The sequence below is a fragment of the Pleurodeles waltl genome, chromosome 1_2, assembly GCF_031143425.1.
Source record: "Pleurodeles waltl isolate 20211129_DDA chromosome 1_2, aPleWal1.hap1.20221129, whole genome shotgun sequence".
In the NCBI taxonomy this organism is placed as follows: domain Eukaryota; kingdom Metazoa; phylum Chordata; class Amphibia; order Caudata; family Salamandridae; genus Pleurodeles; species Pleurodeles waltl.
The window spans coordinates 1,165,195,578-1,165,222,596 of record NC_090437.1 but is presented as its reverse complement, the minus strand read 5'-3'; the positions used below and the strand labels follow the sequence as shown (position 1 = coordinate 1,165,222,596).

General features: G+C 44.5%; 1 protein-coding gene across 7 annotated transcripts in view; it reads left to right on the top strand.

Annotated features, from left to right (window-relative positions):
- The window catches only part of JAKMIP1 (janus kinase and microtubule interacting protein 1), a 1,798,968-nt gene that overhangs the window by 122,387 nt on the left and 1,649,562 nt on the right, over positions 1-27,019 (top strand). For 3 of the 7 annotated variants that reach the window (XM_069203087.1, XM_069203065.1, XM_069203052.1), the window contains exon 2: positions 23,872-24,003. The exons of the other annotated variants lie outside the window; for them this stretch is intronic. The gene's annotated coding sequence lies outside the window, so the exon portion shown is untranslated. The remainder of the gene's footprint in view (positions 1-23,871; positions 24,004-27,019) is intronic. 7 annotated transcript variants of the gene reach the window in all.

Below are 27,019 nucleotides of genomic sequence, written 5' to 3'. Positions count from 1 at the left end.
CTGTTGCCTCTGTCATTCCTGAAGTTTCATGTATTGTGGCGCACATCAGAAGTGACAAGACATCTGTTCTGGATCATGATTAATTTAGAAGAGTCAAACAGTGCAGGATTGCTCAAGGAGGCAGTGTGGTGGGTAAACAAAAATGCAGCAAACACAATCGCATTTCACACAAGAATTAAGGATCTCATTACGACCCTGGGGATGGGTGATAAAGTGGTGGTAATACTACCAACAGGCTGGCGGTAGGTACCGCCAAATTATGACCGTGGTGGTGATAACTCCCATAGACAGTCAATATACCACACCGAACGCCACGGCAGAAATAACAGCCACCACAGCGGCAGCCAACAACAGCCAGGCGGGAGACAAAGTACCGCCCACACTGCAATCCACCACCTTTTCCAGGGCAGTACCAATGCCAACAAAAGCCTGGCGGAAACAGAGCTCAGAAGTGAAAGGACTCACCATTAGAGACACAGGGAAGAACCACGCCGCCATGGAACCTGAACTGCAAGTGTTCCCGATGATCTTCTACGTTATGCTCCACCTGGAACATCAACGCCGACGAAGACGACGACGGTGAGTACAGCCGCCTAGCACACAAGGGAGGGAGGGAGGAAAACGAGAGTGACTCACACACACACACAACACACACCTGACACACACACACACACACACACCATAAACACAACCAGCTACGCACATAAACCAATCTCACAAGACACACAGCAGAAATACCCGGACCATAATGCTAGAGTAACAACAGTGTATTAGCATAGCAAAATCCACCCCACGAACCAAGACCAAGGCCCAACATGTTCCCTGACACAGCCGAAGAGAACACTGCAGGGGCATCATTTTGCAAGTGGGAAGGCACCTCAGGTGGGTGGGGGGCTTGCACGTCAGCAGAATATGGGAACGTTCCCACTGGTTCTGGATGGGGCAACATGCCCATTGCTTTGTTCTGGGGAGTGCAAGGCCATAGTCTCTGAAGTGGGTGACTTGCCCACTGGTTCTGGAGGGGGCAACATGCCCATTGCTTTGTCCTGGGGCGTGCAGGGCTATAGTCTCTCAGGTTGGTGACTTGCCCACTGGTTCTGGAGGGAGCAACATGCCCATTGCTTTGTCCTGGAAAGTGCAAGTCCACAGTCTCTGAAGTAGGTGTCTTGCCCACTGGTTCTGGAGGGGGCAGCCTGCACAGGATCCCCTTGAGGGTGGACTACATGGCGTCCGCCGGCAGTGACGGCTGCACTGTGGTGGTCTTTGGAGGAGTCTCATGGGCAGCCCCTGCACTCACTGATGTCTACCTTGTGGTGGTTTTTGGAGGAGGCTCCTGGGAAGCCCCTGCACTCACTGATGGCTCCATTGTGGTGGTGGTTGGAGGAGGCTCCTGGGCATCCCCTGAACTCACTGATGATTGCACATCCACAGCTGGCTGTGGGGGGCCCAGTACAGCTGGTGGTCGTGGCGGTGTTAGCCTGACAGCTTCCGCTGGTGTAGAGTGCCTGGTCTCCTCCTGTCCATGGGTCGGGGATCCCTTACCCTTCCTGGCAGGGGTGGATGGGCTCTTCCCCTCTCTGCCTGGTGGTGCAGGATCCTTCCCCTTAATCACAGCTGGTGCAGGCTCCCTCCCCTTCTTCACAGCTGGTGCAGGCTCCTTCCCCCTCTTCACAGCTAGTGCAGGCCCCTTCCTCTTCTTCACAGCTGGTGCTGGACGCTTCCCTTTCTTCCCTGGTGGTGCTGGCTCCTTCCTCTTCAGTGTTGTAGGTCTGGTATCCTTACCACCAAGAGTCGGTGGTGCTACCACTGTCCCCGTGGACTTTTTGGCTGAGGTGCTGGGCTGTGTCCTTGGTACGCTGCCCATATGTGCAGGACAGGGAGGAGGTGTAGGGAAGAGGTCAGTTTGGGAAAAGAAAAGCTTTTTAGGGACATTGGGGCAGGAGGAGGGAGGAGTAATGGGAGTGGAGAATGAGGGAGTGGTTGTTGGAGGTCTATGTCTGCTGGATTTGGGTGCAGATGCATGAGCTGTATGCTGATGTGAGGTGGATGGCTGTTGGGTGTCTGAGTGCTTGCGTTTGTGTCCTTTAGGAGGGGGCTGACACAGTGGGAGAGGACACAGGGGACGCGTGCATGGCTGTTGTGGAGGTGTCTGCCAGTGTGGTGTGTGTTCTGCTTGGTGTGGTGATGCTGATAGTGGATGTAGATGTAGTGCTTGCACATGTGAGTGTGGATGTGACTGGGAGGGAGGCGGAGGAGGGGGAGACAGTGGAGGCTGTGGATGTTGTGTCTGCAATGTTATGATGTTTGTGTGAGTGCCTGTGTGATGAAGTGTGGTGCTTGTGTTTACCTGTGCCACTCTTGTGTGTTGCATTGTGTGCATGCTCGTCTGTATGTGTGCTTGGGATGGGTTGGGGTTGAGGAGAATGGGACTGGAAGTGGAAGTCTGAGGGGGGACGGTAGAAACAGGGACAATGGCAGCCATCAGAGACGATCCCAGAGCCTGAATCGATCTCTGTTGGGCCGCCAATCCACCATGAATGCCCTCCAGGAATGCATTGCATTGCTGCATCTGGGATGTCAGTCACTGGATGGCATTCACAATGGTTGACTGTCCTACAGAGATGGATTTTTTATTAAATAAATCAGCACCAGAGGATGGCTTCTCAGGGCCTTTGATGGCTCGGGGTGTATGCCTCCCCTCCCTTTGTATACATTTCATTTCCCGGGGTGGACTCACCAGGACTTAAAATGGGGGCCTTGTGCCCCCATTCGCTTATGAAATACGGCCCGGGTTGGCTTCTTGGCATCTATAATGGCTCAGGAAAGGAGGCCAAGCGCCCCCTCCTCTTATGAAATGCGGCCCCGGGGTGGGCTCCTGGGGTCTATAACTGAAGAATAGGGTCTTGACTGCCTTTTTTTTTTTGTTGCTGAGATCCATTTTTCTCCAGTTGCTGGCAGCCAACCGGAACGCTTGCTCCTGCAGGAGTCTGAATCCAGTGGGAGCGTGATGGCTGAAGGGAAAAAAAGTTCCCTGGGCCAATCATAGTACTCCAATTTTAAACTGGTGCTCTTGTGCGACTCCCTTGAACCTCTTGCGGATCCAACTGTCTAGATATACACTTATTTTTAACCCCTAATTTCTTAAAAACTACTAAACGGATTTACACCAAATCACAATAACACAATATGCGGACCAAGATTTTGCTTCTTGCCAAATTTGGTGTCATTCCATTCAGCAGTTTTTGCTATAGCGCTCCTTAAAGAAGTCTGTGGAAAATGCATTGCAAGTTTGTGTTTTGGGAACTCCCTTTTTTCTCGGCCCCTGCTTGATGGATCACTGCAAAACCTTTAAAGCACAAATGAGTCAGAAAGTAGTACCTTGCTGGAAACTTTCGGGGAGATCCACCAAGCGGGGCTAAAGTTATTAGCAACACAAAGAAAATTCTATGGAACAGGTGACCTAACTATACATACCCAGTGCTGACAGCTACTGGGTGATATATATAAAATTATATATATACATATGTGTGTGTGTGTGTGTGTTCAATAAAAAAACAAAGGTTAAAAGATAGTTATAGTTAGGAAAAAATGTATTAATTCTTTATTTCCATACAAAACAAACAAGCTACACAAACACACGAAATTCTAAACTCATAGTTAGAACTTAAAGTTATAATTTACGCTGTGGCCAAATCTTACTATACCTCGCACACCTCCGTACACAGTGTTGTGAACTCGCTAGGACGATTACATTCACTCTAACTCGCCTTGCAACCATGTACTGTGCTCTTATAAATGATATAATTTGAAATGTCATAAGTATTGCTATGAATGCTATGATTTATGTGGTATAGGGGATGTAATATGAAAGGGTATAAGATGTGCATGGTGCAGACTGCAGTGGTGTATAGTACAGTGGGGCAGAGTACAGTAGAGTGCCATAGACTATAGTGGTGTAGTGTGTGGTTGCTTAGAGTAGTGCGGTGCAGAGTAAAGTGCAGCAGCGTAGAGTAGTGTGATAGAGAGTAGATTAAGGAGTGGTGTAGAGTCTAGTAGTGTACAGTCCAGTAGAGTAGAGTGGCATAGAGTGCAGCAGCGTAGAGTGGTGCAGAATACAGTGCAGAGGCAGAGAGTGCAGTGACATAGAGTGCAGTGGCATACAGTAGTGTGTTGTATAATGGATCCCTCTAGTTGCATCCCTTAATATTTTTTTAACATTTCAAAAGTACTGCAGTACCTTCAAGAGTACCCCAGGACTTCAACCATTAAAAAACAAAATAGAAAGCAGTATAAGTAATTTTAATTAACTGTTCATACTATGCTAAAGTGCCTCAAGTCTTCCTATTGATTAAAAACATTGTAATAAGCTATATCTCACTTACAGACCCACAGTATAGCCAAAGTGAGGTCTAAACAGTAGTGCTGCCTTTTTATTTTGCAAGGACATTCATTAGCCAATAATATAGGACCTAATTAAGAGATTGGTGAATGGGAATGCCCATCCGACAAACTCCTCACAGGGTGGCCACCACCTTCGTGGTGACCACTCCACCGGAGTAATTAAGAGATTCCCGCTAGGTCAGCGGGCAGAAACCTCAGTTATAGCATGTAAGCAGCATCAGGATTGGTCCGAGCAGCAGTCACTGCCACTCAGACACAGCCCTAGAGCCTGTACACTTTCTACAGTCTGGTTGTGTACACAGCCAGGCTGAAGAAACCTTAGTGCATATGTGTTTGGATGGCCATCTTAGGCCACCTAAACACACATGCACACTTAGTACACACATGTACTCATCCCCCCTCCCGAGGGCCAGCCCCGCCTCTCCCTGCACTTGCTGGCTGAGCCAGCAGCAGAAAAATAAAACGATATTCAAATATCGTTTTATTTTTCTGCTGCTGGCTCTTAGCCAGTGGGGGGATGCTCCTCCACCATTGCAGAGGAGCCGCACCTGCTTTTTAAAGGTACGTACACCAACTGGAGACTGATTTATTTACTGTTATAATGTGCTTTGTGGAGTTCAGAGTTGCTATCCAACAACACCTCTGTGAGATAGACTTGGACTGCTCTGCCGCATTGCTAATGGAATTTACTTGGTGCTTAGTTTGGCATGTTGTATATGCCAGAAGAAGCAGGGGTGGGACAGCACCTATTTGACACGCTCAGTTTCCTACACCTAAAATAATCACTGGATCCAAAATTGCAATATGTTTTGACTGCTCCTAGACTTACTGATTCTCCATCTCATTTGATAATTAATTGGTGGGTGGGGTCTGTGTTACACCATCCTGGTGTGCAAATATGGTACCCTTATCTCCTGAGCGAATATGGTATCCTTCCGTGTATGTATGGGTAGGATCTCTTCAGCACGTGCAGTATGGAGATCTCTTCAGGTGGTGAAGCAGCTGCTCCCATGAAGCTTACTTTACCCCCTATGTGACCGGCATGTAAATGGCACTTTGCTGCACGCTGCACAAGTGTGCTGTGTGTGTGCATGCACACAAGGGAGCTGGAGTGACTTAGGGTTAGGTGCTCTTGAAACAGCACCATCCAAGGAGATCAGCTGCTAGAGTTGTAGAGCTGTCCATGTGAAGCCTAAAGCAAAGCCCTAGAGCGGAGAGTGAGGGTCTGTAAGTACTAAGAGATCTAGATGGAGGGAGTTGAGATGGTGTTTACTTTCATAACTGCCATTTAGTGATGACAATAAGCATAGGCATTTTTGCTAATTTTATAGGAGGTCATGGATCTGTTCGGGAAGTTGGTAGTTGGGGGTAACCTGCCATCAGTATGGGCAAGTGTTTTTGAAAGTAAATAATAGATAGCCAGGGTCATTATTGGCCCCAGCCATGGTCCGTCCTAATAGGCAGGGTGGCTACACGTCCCTCACCTCTTGCCCAAAAAGAGTACCTGCTAGGCTCAGTAAAGGTAAGCCTGACAGACACTTTTTATTTTCGGGTCAGGAGGCTGGCTGCTTGAGCTAAACTTTTCCGGGCTGAAGATGTCACAGCTCCTATGGGCATGATTTCTTCATTCTGGCAAAGCACCTCAAGGTCCTTCCCTTTGTGACAAGGGGGAGCATCATAGATTGCCCCGGACCTGCGCACTTTCGTTCTAAGAGCTGAGTGTCAATCACTGATACTTTGTCAAAGAGTGGTGTGGGATAAGCAACTCTCACTGACCCCATCCCAATCTGTGATGAGTAGGGACTGCTGCCTTCCCTCTTTGGTTCCCTTCTGGAACATCTGAGCTGCGCAGGTAAGTGCAATTTTTTTTTAATGTTTGGTGTATGCATGAGTGCATGCATGAATATTTCTGAGTCAGTGTTGTGAATGAATGTGTGCTTTTTTATCCTGTCCACCCACTGCCTGCTAAAAGTACTGGTCGCCACTGATTGCCAGGAAGACAAGTTCACTTTTGAGTGATTGCTTCAGGCTTGATTCAAGGGTAAGGCAAGTCCATCATGAAAATAAACTACACAGCTTTTCTTCAGCAACATCCTCAATGAAAACACAAGGACAATTATTAATGGCCTTATGGTGGAAAAGCAAAACACTGCACACAACAGTAGTATCATATCTCTCATAGACTAGCAGTCACCTGTAGTGGATCCTATTTAGTTTTAATCGGAATCAGGAGTTTAGCCTAGCATTCTGGCTTGCAGGCATGTGCCCCCTTCACCTAGTGACTTTTAACCTAATTATACTGCTCTGACCTAGCCTATTTATTTGATTATTTATTTTAAGATGGCTGCCTTTGTTTAGAGTTAAAGCAGTGTTTTGATTTACGTTATTAGTGCCACTCTGTGAAAATTAAGTGTACGGAGGTATTCACATCATGTACCTTTCCCACCTTCGTGTGACAGGAAAATAATATACTTTTGGTGGGAATTGTTTACATCAGTGGTTCCCAACCTTTTGCCTTCTCTGGACCCCCACTTTATCATTACTGAAACTTGGGGACCCTCCCCCCTGAATCATTATTGGAATCTGGGGACACCCTACTGAGTCATTACTAAAAGCTGGGGACCTACTCTGTTAATGATATTTAATTTTCTAAGCAGTTGTGGACCCCCTGAAGAGTCTTCGCGGACCACCATGGGTCCCCGGACCACAGGTTGGGAACCACTGGTTTACATACTTGCTGCCACAAGCCTGCCCCTTATCTATTAGTAGGGCACATACCTGCATCAGGGGTCCTACAAGATCTGGCTAAATACATCTCACGCAGACAAGGTTATCAGAGGAATTCCTACCAGATACTGTCGACGCCATCTATGCCGCAAGTCGCTTTGATGCAGACCCAGCCTTCATATCCTCACGGAGTCTGATCCAGAGACCTCATTCCAAGATAACAAGGGTTGGGGGCGCTTCTCATGGACCTAGTACTTGCAAATTAGGTTAAACCCACCTGGCTCTCGTTAGGTTAGAGATTAGGTTCTCCATGCTAGGGTTTTAGGGATTTTACATTTCATGCTTATTGCAAGAGGGACTCTCAACTTTACAATTCTGCTTCTTGCATTGATCGTTATCCTAATCATTGCAGCACATGCATATTACAGTAGACTGCGGTCTTTTTAATAAACCTATTGAACATTTCCTGCATGTTCTTCGTTGCTTGTGTGAGATTGAGACTTAGTAGTGTGAGGTGGGAGACAACACCGTGAGGGGTGTGAGACTGCAATTGGTAGTGCAAAACTGCAACTATAGTAGGTGAGTGAGCGCTCTTAGTGCAGGACTGCTTATATGTGAGGGTTGTAAGAATATTACACCCCTCTAGGAGGTAAGTGAGAACTTCTGGTAGTGAGTGTGTCATAGTTGGACTCTTGCTCCTAGGCGAGACTGCTGGTTTAGGGATGACAGCACTTTTGTTTGTAGGCAACTAGGCCAAACCTACAACAAGTCAAAACTGTCGGCCCAACCCTCCCCACTCACAAGCAGTACCTCACCAAAAACCCAAACAGTAAAAGGTGATTTAATGGACTCTAGAGTGAGACATCTGAGGGAAGTCGTAGTGGAACTGAAGTTGACCTTTTCTCACATTAATAATAAGTCTCAATCTCACACAAGCAATGAAGAACATGCAGGAAATGTTCAATAGGTTTATTAAAAAGACTGCAGTCTACTGTAATTTGCATGTGCTGCAATGATTAGGATAACGATCAATGCAAGAAGCACTCTCACACCCTTTAGAGCCCAGCTATCGTACACCACCCAAAGGAGTTTCAAACCCATCTCCTCACAAAGTAACTCACAGTATGTTTATTTTATGATTGAAGTGATACTTCATTGATTGGTGAGTTTGTGAGCATTAGTATTTTAGATGGGCGAGTGGATGAATGAAAGATTGAGCCAGGGAGTGGATGAATAGACGAATGAGTGCAAAGATGAGTTTTTGATTGCATGGGCGGATTGATGAGTGACTAATTGGACAAAATAATTTTGCCACTCTAAGCGAGGAGGCAGAGCTATTGACTTTGCCAATGCTTGTTGTAAACTGTTAGTGAAATACTTATATATTGCTGACATTGTGGCTTTAAATACATATAGACTATGAAATATTTCTATTTTGTGTAATTTATACATGTAGGGTCCAATTCACAAAGATAAAGGTAGTGGTTTGGTCTAAGTTTAGACATAAAGGCTAAATTTACGGTATTCGGAAAGGTAAGATATGAGACGTATCTTTACATACACCCTTGAGGCTGAATCCCTAAACTCAGGGTGGATTCCACCCCAAGGGCGGATGTAAACATATGACTCGTATCTTACCTTTCTGAATATCGATAAGTCGTAAAGTTAGACTTTTGGTCTAAACTTAGACAAAAGTCAAACTTTACCTTCGTGAATCGGGCCCATAGCCTTTTTAGCATTTGTAATCACATAAATTGTTATCCCAATTTTACAATAGTATTTTCATTTTTTAAAAAGCCATCAGGGATTATATTTTTTTATTTAATATAGCTCACTTTATGCATAACTCCCAATAGGTACATAGTATTACAATTCCCCTTTTGTGCTGTCCATTACTGAACCTTTCTAGCACAATCTGAAATCAATTATTTCTCCAAAAATGTGTGATTACAACTTAGTTAGCTTTCCCGTTCCTCTTTTAGCATTGTAAAGTACCCACAGACTCATAACCTGCTTAATGCTCACTGGGTTATTATACCATACCATTTGTGGTTTTGCTGTTATCATTGCTTAAAGGTTTAACAATATCATCAGTGCATGCATTGCTGTGAAATATTTTCATCACTGTTGCCACGTTTACATTTAGCAATAATGACTTATACAACCCAATTTAGTATTATTTTTACTTCTAATTTCCTGACCAACCTCACTTTTGGTCTTATCCCTCCAAATGTTGAGAGTAGTTGAAGGTGTAGATGTTGAATATTTTGAGAGTTTCTGCTCAAGTGAGTTTTTGTAAAAGTTGGAAAGGAAACTTTCTTGGATCCCTTGCAGATTTCCGGGAGGTGTGCATCCGAGGAAGGCTCTTACTTTAAGATCTGGGACACTAATATGAATAAGGTATTCAGAATTCCACAGCCAAATAAGGACATCCTCTATTTCACTGAAGCATCCTTTCATGAGAAAGATATTCCAGTCTTTGCCAGCAGGCATGTTTGCAGCATTCTCACTTCTTTCCTCATATTTGACACTGAAACATACCTAATTCTTCACCATGTTCTAGCTCAAGTCATATTTTGTTGAACATTCCTACAGTTCTTCCTTGCTTCGCTATGGACAGGTGTACTACTCATTTTAGGAGAGGAGGAGCCTGCTATCTGTCTGAAAGCCCTTAACAGAGCTTTCACTTTCTATTGTGTCTGGTGCTGCAGCCCTAAAATTCTCCAGTATTGAAACTTTCATAAAGTCACATGCTTGAATCTTCCCCGTTGCCATGGTGAGAGCCCCACCGTAATTGTTACAAATAGTGCACAGAGATTCATTAAAAGCAATGATCAAATCAAGTGACATTGTTAACCAATGCACATTGTTTTGTAAGGTCAAAAGTTCAGTCAGTCAAAAGGCAGCTCCCTGAGCACTCTTCCCCTGCAGCGTTACCATAGCTCAGATTTCTAACCGCACGTCATGTTTGAGGGAGTCTCCCTGATCTCTACCCAGTTCTTCAATGCATCCAGTTAATGTTTAACCTTTAGTCCTGAGTGATTCAGATTTGTTCTTCAAATAACAGTTAAGTAACTACTGAGCTGTGTTTTTTCTGACTGACTATCCCATCAGAGGGGTCTCAAAAATCATTACAGAAAATGTAAAACTTGTGGAAAACCAAGACTGTACTTAGAAAGCCACATAATGAATGTCTATACTGTTTCTACTCTTTTCATAAACCAAAGGAATGTAAACTTTGCACAACATTTTCAGCAGAAAACTTAAAAGATAGAGAGGCAAGGTTACTTCCATGGCTTCAAAAGAAAAAAGCCTCAGGAGATACTGCATCTGGTGATGAAGGCCAAAGTCCATCTTCGCCCACCAGAAAATGTAAGCATGAAGGGGATTCCTCATATTATGAAATGTCTAAGACGCTTAAACATCATAAACATTTATCAGATGCTATAAAATAAGTGAAAAAAAGGGGATTCAGTCTTTCCTTCCTCTAAAAAAAGACTACATCTGAACCAGCTATTTCCTTCAAGGACTCTTCCTCTCAAAATAATTTGTTGACGACGGATCCGCTGTCGAAAAGCAGACTGCTGATGGTTGTCACGTCGATGAAGAAATTGTCAACAAGGTTGACACAGGTGATGACCACAACTACCTCTTCGGACATGGGCACGACAAGAACATTGACGACAGCCTCATTCTCAATGTTGAAGCCATCGACCATGTCTGCTTCGTTGACGAAGCCATTGGATGTGTTCTCGTCGACAAGTATTTTAGCATGGACGCCAAAAATGGCCTCATCCCAGATCCATGGAGCCACCAAACACACAAAGCCTACTTTGTCGAGGGTACCATCGACTGGCTCATCTACGGCACAGGAAACTTCAGTTTTGATCATGCTGGAGTGTATTCCTGTGACCAATCAACCCCATCAGACCTCCCCAAGTAAGGTGTCACCACTTTCAACTACCCATCTACTGGAAGTAGATGATTCTGAGGAATATGAAGGACCCTTTGGTCCAGCGTACAGTCCCACACAGCTGCACGTGAAGTGCCAGGAGGATGATGAAGATCAAACTAAGGACGCATCCTCTTACTATGAAGGGGATTTCTTTTTTCGAGTTAAATAAGGTTATAAGTCTCACCAATCATATATTTCAGGAAAATTACCCTTAGGAAGAAGCATATGAGGAACATCCTCAGTATCACAAAGATACCATCAGAGTGGCAATAACATTAATGACAGATGTGTGTCATATGCTTGACAACTATTATAAAAGATTCCCTGAAGCTAATGCGCCTGCAAAAACAATTCAGCAGGCTACCCCTGTTCCTCCTAGTACTCCTGGTGCTTCCAGGTTGCAACAACCACAGGAACAAACCCCAACAAGTCACCAGCCTTGATCAGAGCCTCAAATGTTACCACCAATCATGATTCACAGTAATTATGTGGAAAGTGATAGGGAGGACCAACCAGAAAAAGGTTAGCTCTCTCGGGATCAATCGATCTCGGGGCAAGAATGGGATGATTACATTGCCTCACTATTGGCATCACCAACACATACTAGTTCTCCTCTGGAGAATATCGAAGGATTTCACAAACTTTTAAGAGTGAGCCTTGAAACGCTTTGACTTTCCTATTGGTAAATTAAACTGATTGTTTTTTCTATGATTTTAAGGACTCAGCCAAAAAAATATATCTCCATAGTAAATCACATTTGGGAAGAAGGTCTGAAGCTGATGAAAACATCAGCATCAGTGGCAGCAGTCATTCCTTGTCTTTCCATCAAGTAGCAAGCTCCCGAAAATTTCTCCTCATGCCTGATCAGGCATCCTCATCCAGACTCAGTGGTTATGCAGGCAGCACAGAGACGATCTAGAAAGCCTTCAACTTCCTGTTCAGCTCTACCGGATAAAGAAGGTAAGCGCTTAAACAATGTGGAGAAAAGGTTTTCCACAAAGGCAGCCATGACCATTAGAGCATCTAATGCAATGGTCATTTTGGGGAGATATGACAGACGGATTTGGTCTGATATGGCAACCTTCCTTGAGTTCTTGCCTGAGGATAAAAGAAAAGAACCTACATAAATATTACATAAGGGGAAAAGGGCATCCTTGGAGATTATTGATACTGCTATGGAAGTAGCTTCATCAGCAAATGGCTGGTGCTGCAGATCTGTGCCCACAGGGTTGGCTGAAAACTACTTCTTTCTGTACAGAAGTTCAGGCCAAGATCCTTGACATGCCCTTTGATTGATGGAATCTTTTTGGCCAACATGTGGATGACGCCTTGAAGTCTATAAAAGCGGACACTGACAGCACATTTGCTGGGATAGTTACAGCATTGTTGTTTTCAAAGTTTTCAATGCACCAGAGGAAGAGGTCAATTTTCCTCTACAGGCCTGTATCAACCATAGAGGTATCAGCCTTACCCTTTGGTCTAGCAAGGTTTTCAGCAGCAGTCTGCCACACTACAACAATAGAGAGCAGCACCAGATGCATCATTTACGAGAGAACCAGCTCACAGAAGACCCTTAGCGGTGAAAAAGGTCATAAGTCATCCAGATGTCAGTGACAATTTACAGGGGCCAGTTACCTGTCCACCCCTACAAACATATTGCATCGCAGACTTGAATGCTTGCTACAACCAATGAAAAGACATCTCCTCCTATATCTTCTCAATGCTTCATGCAGGTGGCAGGATGTCATTATCAATTCAAAGTTCTCCCATTCATACTTGGATCTGCTTCACCAAGTGCATGGCGCCTCTAGCAGCATTCCTAAAAAGAAGTGGTCATCAGGTATTCCCATACTTAGACAACTGGCTAATCAAGGGTCCATCTTACCATTCTACAGGAAGATCTTCGATGGCCTGCATACAGCTCTCCAAAGATTTAGAATTAAGGCTTAACAAGGAAAGATCCTCACTAATCCACAATACTACTACCATGTTTTACATAAATAAACAGGGTGGAACAAAATCTAAACTACTGGATATCATCCTATCGTAGGACTCTGACCAAAGAGATGAGAGTGCTGGGTTTGGGCAGCAGCACCACTGCTGGTGGGGGATTGAGTCAATCCCACACCGTTTGGCAGCTGTCGGCCTAATACTTTCGGTAGCTTGCAGCACCTCACCCAAACCTTGAAAGTAAAGGTGATTTGTGGCAACCTGAAGCATGACACTGACTCCTCAGGAAAGTCGTGTTAGAACAGATCTTACCCCTTTCTCTCATTTGTACACGGTCTCATACATGCAAGACAGACAGAGAAATGCAGGACAGGTTTCAATATACTTTATTGAAGAAACTGTATTCTATGTACAAAAGCATGAGCTGCGATTATTATGAAAATTAAACACACCTATTATTGTGACCAAGAGTGAAACAAATGAAAAGTTCCAGCATCCTGTCCTAGCAGTGATAGCTCTTCTCTGCCCGTACTAGTCTCTGAAAGCAATTCCTGTCCCCATACCTGGATAATAAGCAGGGGCCGTTAGCCTGTGATCTGCTGGCAGTCCTTCCAACTAGCTGGAGCAATGAGGCCAAGTTTAGCAGAGCTGCAACCACATGGTACATCATAAGTTGGATGGCTGGAATGCCTCCTCTACCCTCATTTTGGCAATGTGGTGTTTTTTTAATAAACATGTTGTTTTCTAAGAACTGGCTTGACGTGATAATACGTCTTTTATATAAGGATGCCTACCTACTTTTGGACAGGCAATACTGGGTAGATTAAAATATACAGCTTTGAGCAGAGCACAAGATGAGAATGTTGTGCAAAACGAACTAATAGCAACCCTGCATGGAAAGACAACTGATAAAGAATAAAAAACATCACCACTAAAATGAAGCCATGCTAAAATAATAACAAGAATAGACTAAAATGAACTAGGTAAAATTGCACAGGCCGCAGGCCCGAAGCTAAAAAAAAAAAAAAAAGTGTGCCCAAGCAACGTGCCCAAAATGGAACCACAACAATCCATCATGGTCACATCCTGTAATTTGTTCAGAAGCCTCCCATCAACCCTTCATGAAAGAGGTCACATCAACATCTCATCCTGTTAAAACAATAGATCTTCTTATTTGCAAAGGGGCTCAAGAGGAAGTTCCATATATCCATCAAACCAAGGGACTCTGTTCAGATTTCCTCCTCATAAAGAAAAAGTCTGGGAAATGGAGGCAACTAATGGATTTAAGACTTTGGAACAAATTCATAAAGAAACAACTGTCCCGAATACTTTCGCTCCAAGAGATTCTACATCTTCTAAACTCAGGTGACTTTACGATTTCTCTATATCTTCTCAATGCTCCATGCAGGATGGCAGAATGTAATTATCAATGCAAAGTTCTCTAATTCGTACTTGGATCTGCTTTACTAAGTGTATGGTGCCTTAAGCAGCATTCTTCAAAAAAAGCGGTTGTCACATATTTCCATACTAAGACAACTGGCTCATTAAGGGTCCATCTTACCATTCTACAAGAAGATCTTTGATGGCCTGTATACAGCTCTTCAAAGGTTTACAATTAAGGCTAAACAAGGAAAAGTCTTCACTAATTCACATCAACACGACCATGTTTTACCTAAATAAACATGGTGGAGCAAAATCTAAACTACTGTTAACACAAACTCAGCAAATTTGGAAATGGGTCCTTCACAAAATTTGCTTAAGAGTGGAACATGTTCCACGAGAGCAAAACAAATGGGCAGATTCTCTAAGCCGAACATCAAAGGAATGTCTTGAATGGGAACTAACACAGTCAAAATGATTGCAAGTCTTCCGCAAACGAGGCACTCCAAATCTGGATCTGTTTGACACAGCTCAGAAGAAGAAATGTTGATTGTTTGCTAGTAGGTTTCCACAGAAAAGCTCTTGGGGGAAATATCCCTAATCGATTGGACAGGAATATTTGCCTACACTTTGTCTCCATTTCTTCTGGTTCCCAGAGTCCTGTTCGAAATAACACAGGAACTGCGTTGGCTCGTACTAATAGCTCAGGCATGGCCAAAACAATATTGGTTCACAGAGCTTCTTCTCCTATCTGAATGGCCACACATGCCATTTAGACCAACATCATCTGTCTTAACAATGAACAAGTAATAAGTAGTTCATCCAATGATAAAATCACTCAATTTATCATCATAGCTCCTCACAACAATGAATGTGCCTCTCTGAATATAACTAAAGAATGCACAGCGATTCTTGAACAAGCTGGAGCACTTAGTATAAACAAATGCTATAGAGCAAAATGGACTAGATTTTGTTGTTGGCATTCCGGTAAGAACCTGCACCCTTTTTAATCTACTCCAGAGTAAATTTTACCTTATTTACTACATCTCACACAATCAGGTTTGGTGAATAATTCCACTAAAGTCCATTTGCCAGCAATATCAAGGTTCCGTAAAGGGAGAGGTATTGATTTATTTTGGTCTAATAGTCTAATGGTCTAATAGTCTAACTGTCCACTTGTAGGAAACTGGCCCCTTGTTTGCAGTACCCCTCAACTTTTTGCCTTATATCTGATGCCGGCTTGACTAAGTGTCTGCTGGGATCCTGCTAACCAGGCCCCAGCACCTGTGTTCTTGCCCTAAATTTGTACCATTGTTCCACAATTGGCACACCCCTGGCCCACAGCTAAGTCCCTTGTAAAAGGTACCAGTGGTACCAAGTGCTCTGTGACCAGGGAGGGTCCCTAAGGGCTGCAGCGTATATTGTGCCACCCTAAGGGACCCCTCAACAAACACAAGCACACTTCCAATGCATTTTTTGTGTGCTGGTGGGGACAAAAAGTTAAAGTCGACATGGCGTCCCCCCCAAGATGCCATGCCCACAAACCACTGCCTGTGGGATAGGTAAGTCACCCCTCTAGCAGGCCTTACAGCCCTAAGGCAGGGTGCACTATCCCACAGGTGAGAGCATAGTTGCATGAGCATTATGCCCCTACAGTGTCTAAGTCCATTCTTAGACATTGAAAGTGCAGTGTGGCCATACTGAGAATAAAGGCTGGGAGTTTGTCATTCCAAACTCCACATCTCCATAATGGCTTCACTGAAGTTTAGGAAGCTTGGTATCAAACGTCTCAGCACAATAAACCCACAATGATGCCAGTGTTGGATTTATTGAAAAATGCACCAAGAGGGAATCTTAGAGATGCCCCCTGTATTTTACCCAGTCCTTTAGTGCAGGACTGATTGGTCTGTGCCAGCCTGCCACTAAGAGACAAGTTTCTGATCCCATGGGGTGAGAGCCTTTGTGCTCTCTGAGGCCAGAAACAAAGCCTGCACAGGGTGGAGGTGCTTCACACCTCTCCCATGCAGGAACTGTAACACCTGATGGTGAGCCTCAAAGGCTCAGGCCTCCTGTTACAGTGCCCCAGGACACTCCAGCTAGTGGAGATGCCTGCCCCCTGGACAAAGCCCCACTTTTGGCGGGAAGTTGGGCAGGAAATGTAGGAAAAGCAGGGAGGAATGACCACCTCTAAAGTGTCCAGGGCTGAGTTGACCCCCTCCTTGCAAAGTCCTCCATCTTAGTTTGGAGGTTAGGGACCAATAGGGTTAGGTCTGTGTCCCCCTCCCCAAAGAGAGCAGACACAGGAAGGGTGTAGCCACCTTGAACCATAGTAGCCATTGGCAACTGCCCTCTGACCCCTATAACTCCCCTAAATCCAGGATGTAAGCGCTCCACTAACCCCAGTTCTTCAGATTCCTGGGAGCATCAAAAGAAGAACGAAGAAGAACTTCTAAGCTGACCCCCAGCAGAGAAGACTGAAGATGTAAATTGACTTGGCCTCAGCCCTACCGGCCTGTCTCCACTAAAGCCCTGCAAAAGTAGGCGACGCATCCTGCCCCGTGGCCCTGTCAAAGAAGAAACTCCAAATAAGGACTCCAGAACCTCCCCGGATCCGTGAGTCCTGTCCACTCTGCACCCAACGCCTACAGGTGGCCAAACCAACTAGAGCTGGTCCCCAGGCGATTTTGAGCAAGTACCCATCCTTGGTTGACCCCTCCTCTCCAACACGACCACGCCTGCTGCCTGAATCCAGAGGACCCCCCCGACCGTGACAGAACCATACGAACATTCCTGACACCAAAAGGTAATCCTGCAGCCCCCCTGGCCTTCAGGAATCAGACCTTCGGTGCAGCAACGTCCAGCAGGCGGCCCTCCTCCTTGTCCAGCCCTAGGTTTCCTGGATCAACCCCCCTGGACTCCAGCTGTAGCATCTTTGTGACCCCCCAGGGTCCCCCTACAGGAAAGCATTGGGAGCCCGAAACTGAGTTTGCAGCCTGCACCAGGCCGATGAGGGTGTGTGTTTTGTGCTGACCTGTGGCCCCTCCAGTGCTCATCTAAACCCTCCAGGTCTGACCTCCGAAGACGAGGGTACTTACCTGCAAGCAGGCCTGATTTTGAGTGCCCCCAGTCTCCATAGTAGTTCATATTAAAGCGCCCTCAACTTTGACCTCTGCACCCAGCCGGTCCCATGCTGAAGGTGGTAGGTGTTTGGAGTTAACTTGAACCTCCACTATTGGACTTCCTAACCCCTGGAGGCTGGAACTGTAAGTTGTGTACTTACCTCAAAACTGTGCTAACTGTTTTCCACATACCCCCAAGAACTGTTTCTGAAAATTACAGTGTCAACTTTTAAAACAGATTATTGCCATTTATTTGCAAACTGTATAACTTGCCAGTTGTAACCAAAGTGGTACTGATATATATGTTGAATACTTACTTACTCATGTACTTACCTGCAACTTAAATCTTGTGGTTCTAGAAATAAATTAATAAAACATATTTTTGCTATATAAAAACCATTGGCCTGGAGTTAGTCATTGAGTGTGTGCTTCCTTTATTGTCTGTGTGTATACAACAAATGCTTTGCATTACCTTCTGATAAGCCTAACAGCTCGACCTCACTACCACAAAGGAGAGCATTAGTATTATCTACTTTAGCCTCTGATAAGCCTCTGGGGAACCCCTGGACTCTGTGCACACTATACCTCATTTTGATATAGTATATACAGAGCCAGCTTCCTACAATAATGGTCTAAGAGTTAATGAAAGCTCTCTTTATGGATTTTCCTCCGATTAAAAAAAAACCAAGATCACATGGCAGTTGAACTCAATGTTACCTCAGCTAATGAAATGAAAAGCCTGGTTGAACCTCTTTATAACGCAGAGCTAAAATATCTATTGTGGAAGATAGCTCTTTTACTAGCTCTTACTTCAGCAAGGAGGATAAGTGAAATCCAAGCCTTTACTCTGGAGAAACCATATATACAGTTCAAAGACGATAGAGCAATACTGAGGACCACCCCTAACTTTATTCCAAAGTTTCCAACTCTTTTCATTTAAACGAGACAATTGTCTTAAAAACGTTTTTCAAGGATCCATCTACTATGGATGGAAGAGCTTTGCATACCTTAGCTGTCAGAAGATGTCGGAAGTTCTATATAGAAAGAATGAGGACCTTCAGAAAGTCAGATCAGCTGCCCCTCCTAGGAAGGATTTTGCTGTTTCAAGGAGCAGTAGAACTTGCTGGGTTTTGACGGCCATTACCTTCTGTCACGCTAAAGCGCGCCAACCGTTGATTGACAACGTCAAGGCACATTCTACATGAGCTGTTGCTGCTTGTACAGCATTGTTTTCTGGAGTATCTCTGCCGGACATCTGCAGGGCCGCAACTTCGTGTAACCTACATACATTTACCAAGCTTTACTGTAGGGAGTCAACCTTAAGAGCAGATACAGCAGTGGTGCTAGCTGACACAGCATTAGCAAGCAGTTCTAAGTCATCTTTTTCAATGAGGTGAGTTTTAGTAATCTGAGCTATGGTGGCCTTTGCGGGAAACAGTGCTCAGAGACCTGCATTCCGATTGTCTGAATTTTGGTTCTTACTAAGCAATGTGAATTGGTTTTCCTCACTTGACTTTACTATTGCTTTTAGTGACTCTCTATGCACTGCTTGTAACAAATTACTATGGGACTCCCACCATGACGAGTGGGAAGATTCAAGCATGTGAATTTATCAAATATATCAATACCGGAGAACCAGAGTGCATAGCTAAATTGTTTTTTTTTTGCTTACACATGCAGGTAATATTGTAGTAAAACACTACTGCAATAAAGAAATTGCAGCTACAGCACTCATTAGTTACTTATGTTATGCTTGATAAATATGGTAGTGATGCTAACAATTCAGTAACAGTAATAATAAATAATTGCAAATATCTTTAGTGTATTTCATGCTTATTTACGAAAAACCCAAACTGTCTGTGTTACATTTACGGTTCACATAAAAGTTATCACCATCCCATGGTGGGTTGAAACCTAATATTGCAAAGGTCTCCTGAGACAATAAGACTGAAAAAACACGTCTTTATAATAGAACGTAGTTGCTTAACGGGAAGCAGTGGGGTAAAATACGGAAAACTACAAATTGATGACATATTCCTGTAATTGATTGAAAACTGTGGTTTTCATATTTAATGTATTATGTTGAAAAAAGTTGTGGTTCAGGTGCTATTAAGGTACACTTTGCAGTGCCTAAACATGCACATTAGATTGCTCAGATCAAAGTTCACGTGCAGCAAAATGTCTGTCAACCGCATCAACCAGACAGGAGGAGGCATCGCCATTGTCCACAAGAACACCATCCGCATCACGACCAACTCCGACGACACCCTCACAGCTGCCGAACATCTCCACTTCCAGATTCACACCGACCCCAAGACCACACTCAGAGGCACCCTCATCTATAGACCCCCAGGACCCCGCACACAATTCAGCGAAGACATCGCAGACTTCATCAGCCCTCACGCCCTCTCCTCCGCCGACTACATCCTCCTAGGGGACCTCAACTTCCACCTGGAGAACAACAACGACAACAACACCACCACCCTGCTGGACAACCTCGCCAACCTCGGACTCAAGCAACTGGTGAACACCCCCACCCACTACGCCGGACACACGCTTGACCCAGTCTTCTCCTCCAGCAAGTACATCTCCTTCAGCCACTCCACCGGACTCCACTGGACAGACCACAGCTGCGTCCACTTCAGCTTCAGAAAAACCACGACTCACCACCACCCACAACAGGCTCCCCGCAGGAGCTGGAACAAGATCACCACCGACCAGCTCTCCACATCACTGAGCCAGAACCCTCCCGCCAGCTCAGCGGACCCCAACCAAGCAGCAAACAACCTTACACAGTGGATCACCAACTGCGCTGACAACCTCGCACCTCTGAAAACCCATCCCATCAGGCCCAACAGCAAGAAAGCCTCCTGGTTCAACAACGACCTCAAGAACTCCAAGAAGAACTGCTGCACCCTCGAGAAAGCCTGGCGAAAAAACCCGACTACAGACAACATGACCACCCTCAAGTACGCGTCCCGTAAACACCACCAGCTGATCCACACCACCAAGAAGACAGCATTCTAAGAACGACTAGACAACAACGCACACAACAGCAAGGAACTCTTCAGCATCGTCAAAGAGCTCTCCAACCCCAGCGCCGGAAACAACGACATCACCCCCTCACAAGACCTCTGCGACTCACTCGCCTCGTTCTTTCACCGCAAGATCACCGACATACACAACAGCTTCGGCGCACAGACCACGCACCCAACCACCAACCCGACGCCCCCCAACACCACCCTCCGCGCCTGGACCCCGGTCAGCACCGAAGACACCATCCATACGATGAACACTATCCATTCCGGATCACCAACCGACCCATGCCCCCACCACGTCTTCAACAAGGCCGACTCCGTCATCGCACCCCATCTCCGGGACATCATCAATTGCTCCTTCAACACCGCCACCTACCCGGAGAGCTGGAAGCATGCCGAACTCATCGCCCTCCTGAAGAAACCATCAGCAGACCCCACCGACCTCAAGAACTACCGCCCCATCTCGCTCCTCCCGTTTCCTGCCAAAGTCATCGAGAAGACCGTCAACAGACAGCTGGCCGCCTTCCTCGAGACTAATGGATCCCTCGACCACTCACAGTCCGGCTTCCGAGCCAACCACAGCACCGAGACCGCCCTCATCGCAGCCACTGACGACATCCGAGCCCTGCTCGACAACGGGGAAACAGCGGCCCTCATCCTCCTAGACCTCTCCTCAGCGTTCGACACGGTCTGCCACCGCACCCTAGTGCAGCGCCTCAGCAACATCGGAATTCAAGAGAAGGCTCTAGAGTGGATCATCTCGTTCCTCACCGGAAGAACCCAGAGAGTCCGCCTCCCCCCGTTCAGATCCGAGGCCACCGAAGTCATCTGCGGCGTACCACAAGGATCATCACTCAGCCCCACCCTCTTCAACGTCTACATGAGCCCCCTCGCAGCGATCGCACGCCATCTCAACATCATCTCCTACGCCGACGACACCCAGCTGATCCTCTCCCTCACCAACGACCCAGCCACCGCCAGAACCAACCTGCACGAAGGGATGAAAGACGTAGCCGAGTGGATGATGAACAGCCGCCTGAAACTGAACTCAGACAAGACGGAAGTCCTCATCCTTGGATCATCACCCTCTGCCTGGGACGACTCCTGGTGGCCCCCTGCCCTGGGCAGCGCACCCAAACCTATGGACCACGCACGCAACCTGGGCTTCATCCTGGACTCCTCCCTCTCGATGACCAGACAAGTCAACGCCGTCTCTTCATCATGCTTCAACATCCTACGCATGCTCCGAAAGATCTTCCGATGGATCCCCACCGAAACCAGGAAGACGGTCACCCAGGCACTCGTCACCAGCCGACTGGACTACGGTAACACTCTCTACACCGGAACCACAGTCAAACTACAGAAAAGACTCCAACGCATCCAGAACGCCTCCGCACGCCTCATCCTTGACATCCCCGACACAGCCACAGCTCCGGACACCTGAGAGACTTGCACTGGCTCCCTGTCAGCAAGAGAATCACGTTCCGCCTCCTCACCCACGCACACAAGGCCCTCCATGACCTGGGCCCCAGGTACCTCAACAATCGCCTGACCTTCTACACTCCCACCCGCCAGCTACGATCGACCAGCCACGCCCTCGCCGCCGTGCCACGCATTAGAAAAGCCACCATGGGAGGAAGATCCTTCTCCTACCTGGCAGCCAAGACTTGGAACTCCCTCCCCATCCACATCCGTCTGACCCACGACCACCTCTCCTTCAGGAAGCAACTCAAGACCTGGCTGTTTGAGCAGTAGCGGTCCCCCCTCCCCCCAGCGCCTTGAGACCCTCCGGGTGAGTAGCACGCTATACACATTTTTTTATTGATTGTGTGTCATATGCATACATGTAAAATCGGAAAACGAAGATTCGGGTCAGCTTCACAGGGTTCTGATTCTGGGGTTTTTCATCAGCTTTGCCCTCTCTGTATGATAATTCATATCGGCAGACATTAGATCACTGTGTTTCCCTAGAATTACCCATGGAAGAGAACAGTTATGGCTATAAAATCTACATGAGTGATTTCACTCTCCCTCATTGTAATAGAGGCTGTGACAAATTGTCGGACCTCATTTTCATTATTGTAATTTGGAAGAGTGACTCTTCATGTAAATTTGTAAAGGCATAGAAAGTACAGTCACTGATGTCAGCACAGTGGGCATTGAGAGCTCCTGAATACCCCGAAGAGCTCTTCTGACGAGTGAGTTTACTGCTACAAAACTGATTTTTATACTTCCCCAACATTCAAACATATGCTGTTTTATTGAACTGATCATAGCTTTTGCATCATTTGCACCCAGTGTGTGGCGTTCTAATGCCTTTTAGTTATTAAGTACTCATTCTGAGTAGCAAAGTATATTCCAATTTGTGCACAGGTAGGAGTTTGCCCGAAAATTGGCATTCCAAGTTGTGGGATAATTTTCACACACTGTAACGTCAGACATAACTAACACCTCTAGTATTTCCCTGACACATTTCATCAGGGAAAACCTGGCAACATTACCAGAGTGAAGCTAGTTGGAATTTTGTTTACATATATGGTAATTGGTGTGCAGAACTGAACACATGCTGCACATCCTTTATTCCTACAAAACTCAAAATAGATGGGATTCTCCACAACCATTAAAACCTGCACCTAGGGCTAATGGTATTTACCAAGAAAAGTAATTAGCACCCATTTTTGTGAACTCATAATGAGGTCCTCCATGTCAAATTTTTTGCAACTTGCAATTCACTGTGTACTTTTTAGGGGAGCTAATATGTGTGCCATAATCTCCAGTAGGACATGGTAGCTCACTAGCCTGGAAATTGGATTGTTTGTACCACAGAAAGTATGATTTGATTTTTCAGGAACAGGATTATGTTTTTATATTTGTGAATTGTGCCAAGTATCATTATTTTTTAAATGACATTATATACTGGTCGCCTGGTGCTGAGCCTTTCCATATGGCATGATGAAGACAAGGTAGTTATGCATGGAACATACTAGATGATTATGGACAGATGAAGGAGGTAGTGTCTGTGGGACAGATGATCTGGCTTATAGACCTTGTTGGCTATCAAATTCCTAATCTCTCTTAAAGCACCCTCAAACATATTTAAAAAAATAAACCCAAAGAGGGTGCAGAGAATTGAAACAGGAAATGTACTTCCCCTTTAAGCTTTCTTGTAAATAATTGAGAGAGATTTTAGCATACTCTGCCTTTTTGTTTAATTCACTACTAACTTGTACACTTTGTTTCAAACTGATTTTTGACAGATGGTGTTAATGTTTCTATGAATATTTTTATGTTTCCAACGAAGGATCGGTTCTAACAATCTAGAGGCGTGTGAAGATATTGCAGCCTTGAATCATATTTTTCTTGATTATTTAAATCCTGGATTCTATACATCAGTTTTGAAAACCTCCATTACGGCTTTCAGAAACTAAACCAGGTATGATAGCACTGTCCTTGTGCTGCTTTTGGTTTGAAGAACAAATAATGCTTTCCAAGTATATGATGAGAAAGTTCTATCTATCTATCTATCTATCTATCTATCTATCTATCTATCTATCTATCTATCTATCTATCTATCCGTCCATCTATTTAGTTGTTGGTCTGTCTGTTTGTTTAAGTGTCTATCTCATAGTCCTTGTTTCCCACTTACCAAATCTTTATTATTGGATGAAAACAATACACTACATTAAGATGTGTTTTGCATTACCACTTGCTTAATGGAGTTGGGGAAGTAGGAGTCTAAATATCGAATGTATAAAATACAATAAACTGTTGCTTCATGAAATAATACAGGAAACACCTGTTAAAATAATACAAATTCAGGAATCTTTAAAAAAGTGTTACAATACATTTCTGCATTGACCTAGACATATGTATCTAAGTAGGTGGGCAACTTGGAATTAAAGGTATGCTCATAATTTCTGAGTTTGTACATTATGTTTTCTAAGTTCACTTGTTTTGGAAGGTTCATAGTCCATTTATTTACAGACAGGCCCTGCAGGGTGTGCAGTTTCAAAAAATAATTAAATAATTCATTTAGCTATTAGTAGGCCCTTTATGTTGAGAGAGACCATTTGCAAAAGTACATTTAAAAGTAGAATAGATGGGGTCATCTGAAGATACACTTATAACAGACTTAATTCTGTCAAGGTTCTCTCTTCACATCCTTGAAACACAATCACACATAAGCACATGTACAGCATTAGCGTTATTATATTTCCAATAAAAGACCTTAGATCATTTTACCAGATGTGAAGGGTCATATCTAAACTCCACTCTACTTCCCAGCTTCCCTTTCGGAAGCACTTCATTTAATAAGAGTTCAAAAAACAATAGAAAGGAACAATATATTTTATCTTATCTTCGTAAATATTTTTTGAGAAAGCCTGGAGACTAAAAAACATTCAATCAATGTGTATTAGGATGCGGAAAGAGTACCCTTCAAAGGCAATTGCAAATTGCATTTATAGCAAGGTTATACGTTTCTTCTTGTTTCTTGAAAGACACTATCCTACATTTTATCCATATTTGGGTAACATAAAGATACATGGATTGCTCTAGTAATTCCAACTGAAGAGTTTCTGTCGAGTTTAAAGAAGGTGTTATACCCAATTAAGGCTTTCATGTGCATGCAAATGTTAAACATATTCTTACTTGCTAATTTTCAGGAGCATCTCTTTTACTGAATTAACTATAAATCGTGCTTCATTATATTTCATAAATGTGTGAAGAGTATGATCTTCCTATTTATATCTACAGCTAACTCTTGTTCCATAAGTAATCACTTAGAAGATTCACTCTATTGGTTGCTGATCATGTCTAATCTGAGGCAAAATAATACTATTGTGGTATATTTTAACGAGGGAAAGCAAAAAAGTATTTTATCAGCAGGTATTTTTCATCTTTTTATTGAGCTTTTCTGTTTTGTTTTTTTTGCTTGACTTCCAGATACAATTTTAACAAACTTTGTCAAAATTACAATGTACCTATAAAGGCATTTAACTGGCAGTTCTCATATTTACTTTTTAATCACATCCACATACATTATAAGCAATAATTTTCTGAAGCAAAAGGCTTATTTTGGCAAAGATGCATGCTTTTGGAATCAAAGGATGGCTAAAACCTATATAGTTACTGTTCGCTTACATGGTTTACTCTTATCTATAGAACTGTTAACTCATACACCACAAAATGTAATTTATGACATACACAAATACGCACAGGTTTTAAAACATAGGCAGGTCCAAAATGTTGTTTCTCTATTTTAATTCCAATAGGAAACATTTAGATGAGACTACAGGAAAAAAGTCTGGTTAAATCAACACTAAATTTGACATACAAATAATGCATGCCTGAGTTATGCCTGTCTTTCGTTCTTTGGTATAACTCAGCTCTGCAATTGTTGAGATAGTTGTAAAAAAATAAGGTAAAAGATGTGTATGTTTTTGAATGGAGAAATATTGGGTTTCTTTAGAATATGTTTAACATTTACATGCAGAAGAAAGCTCCAACTGGGAGTGTTGTAATAGTGTGGGGAAGAGATAGCTCTTGACCAATCCTCTGAATCTGAGCTTGTTCTCAGTGGATTTTTTATGGGGGTAACACATTCCATAGTTTAGATGCTTGCACAGAGAAAGATGCTCCACCCATGTTGGTTTTCTTGTATGCTGGGATTTTGAGATAGGGTGCAAATCTAGAGTGTAGATTTCAGTGTTGGATGTATTTTGTGATTTTTCATCCTGATGAAAAGTGGTCCTTTGCCATGTTTTGTCTTGTGGGTGATACAAAGCAGGAGGTGGGCTGTGATATAGATCATTAGTGTGATCTAGTTTTGTTAAGATAATAGATTGTCGCTTGGACCTTGAGGGGAAATCCTTGGTGTGGGAAGATGTGTTGCAGTGTTTTCATGGTAATAAAACTTGATCTGGGTGGGTGGGGCTAGCTGTCGTGGAAAATGGCCACAGGTTTGTGAGGCTCTGTGCCCTTACAGTATTATCTCCCGTCATCCACTTACTATCTGTCAAATTGAAGCCTGGAGACTAAGGGGGTCATTACGACCTCGGCGGTCTTTTGAAAAGACCGCTGAGGCCGTGGGAGACAGAATACCGCCATTGCCGGCGGTATTCCTGTCTCCCTATTATGACATTCCCGCTGGGCCAGCGGACGGTGAGGTGGTGTGGCCTTGGTTTCCTGCACTGCCCAGACCGATAAAAGGAAGCAGCCCTAAAGGAGTGGTGGCGGCAGCATAGGACAGCGACTCCCTGAGGAAATGGAAAGCAGCGCTCCTAGGAAGGATCTGGGCCGTAGCAGTAAGACATTAACGAGGGAGCCTATATTAGAAACCTCATGTAATCTCATCTATTTGTGCAGGACACAGGGGTGAGTGCGAGCTGCCAGTCCTGAACAAGGAATCAATGGGTGCATAGCGGCACCTCAGGGTGCATGATACTGGA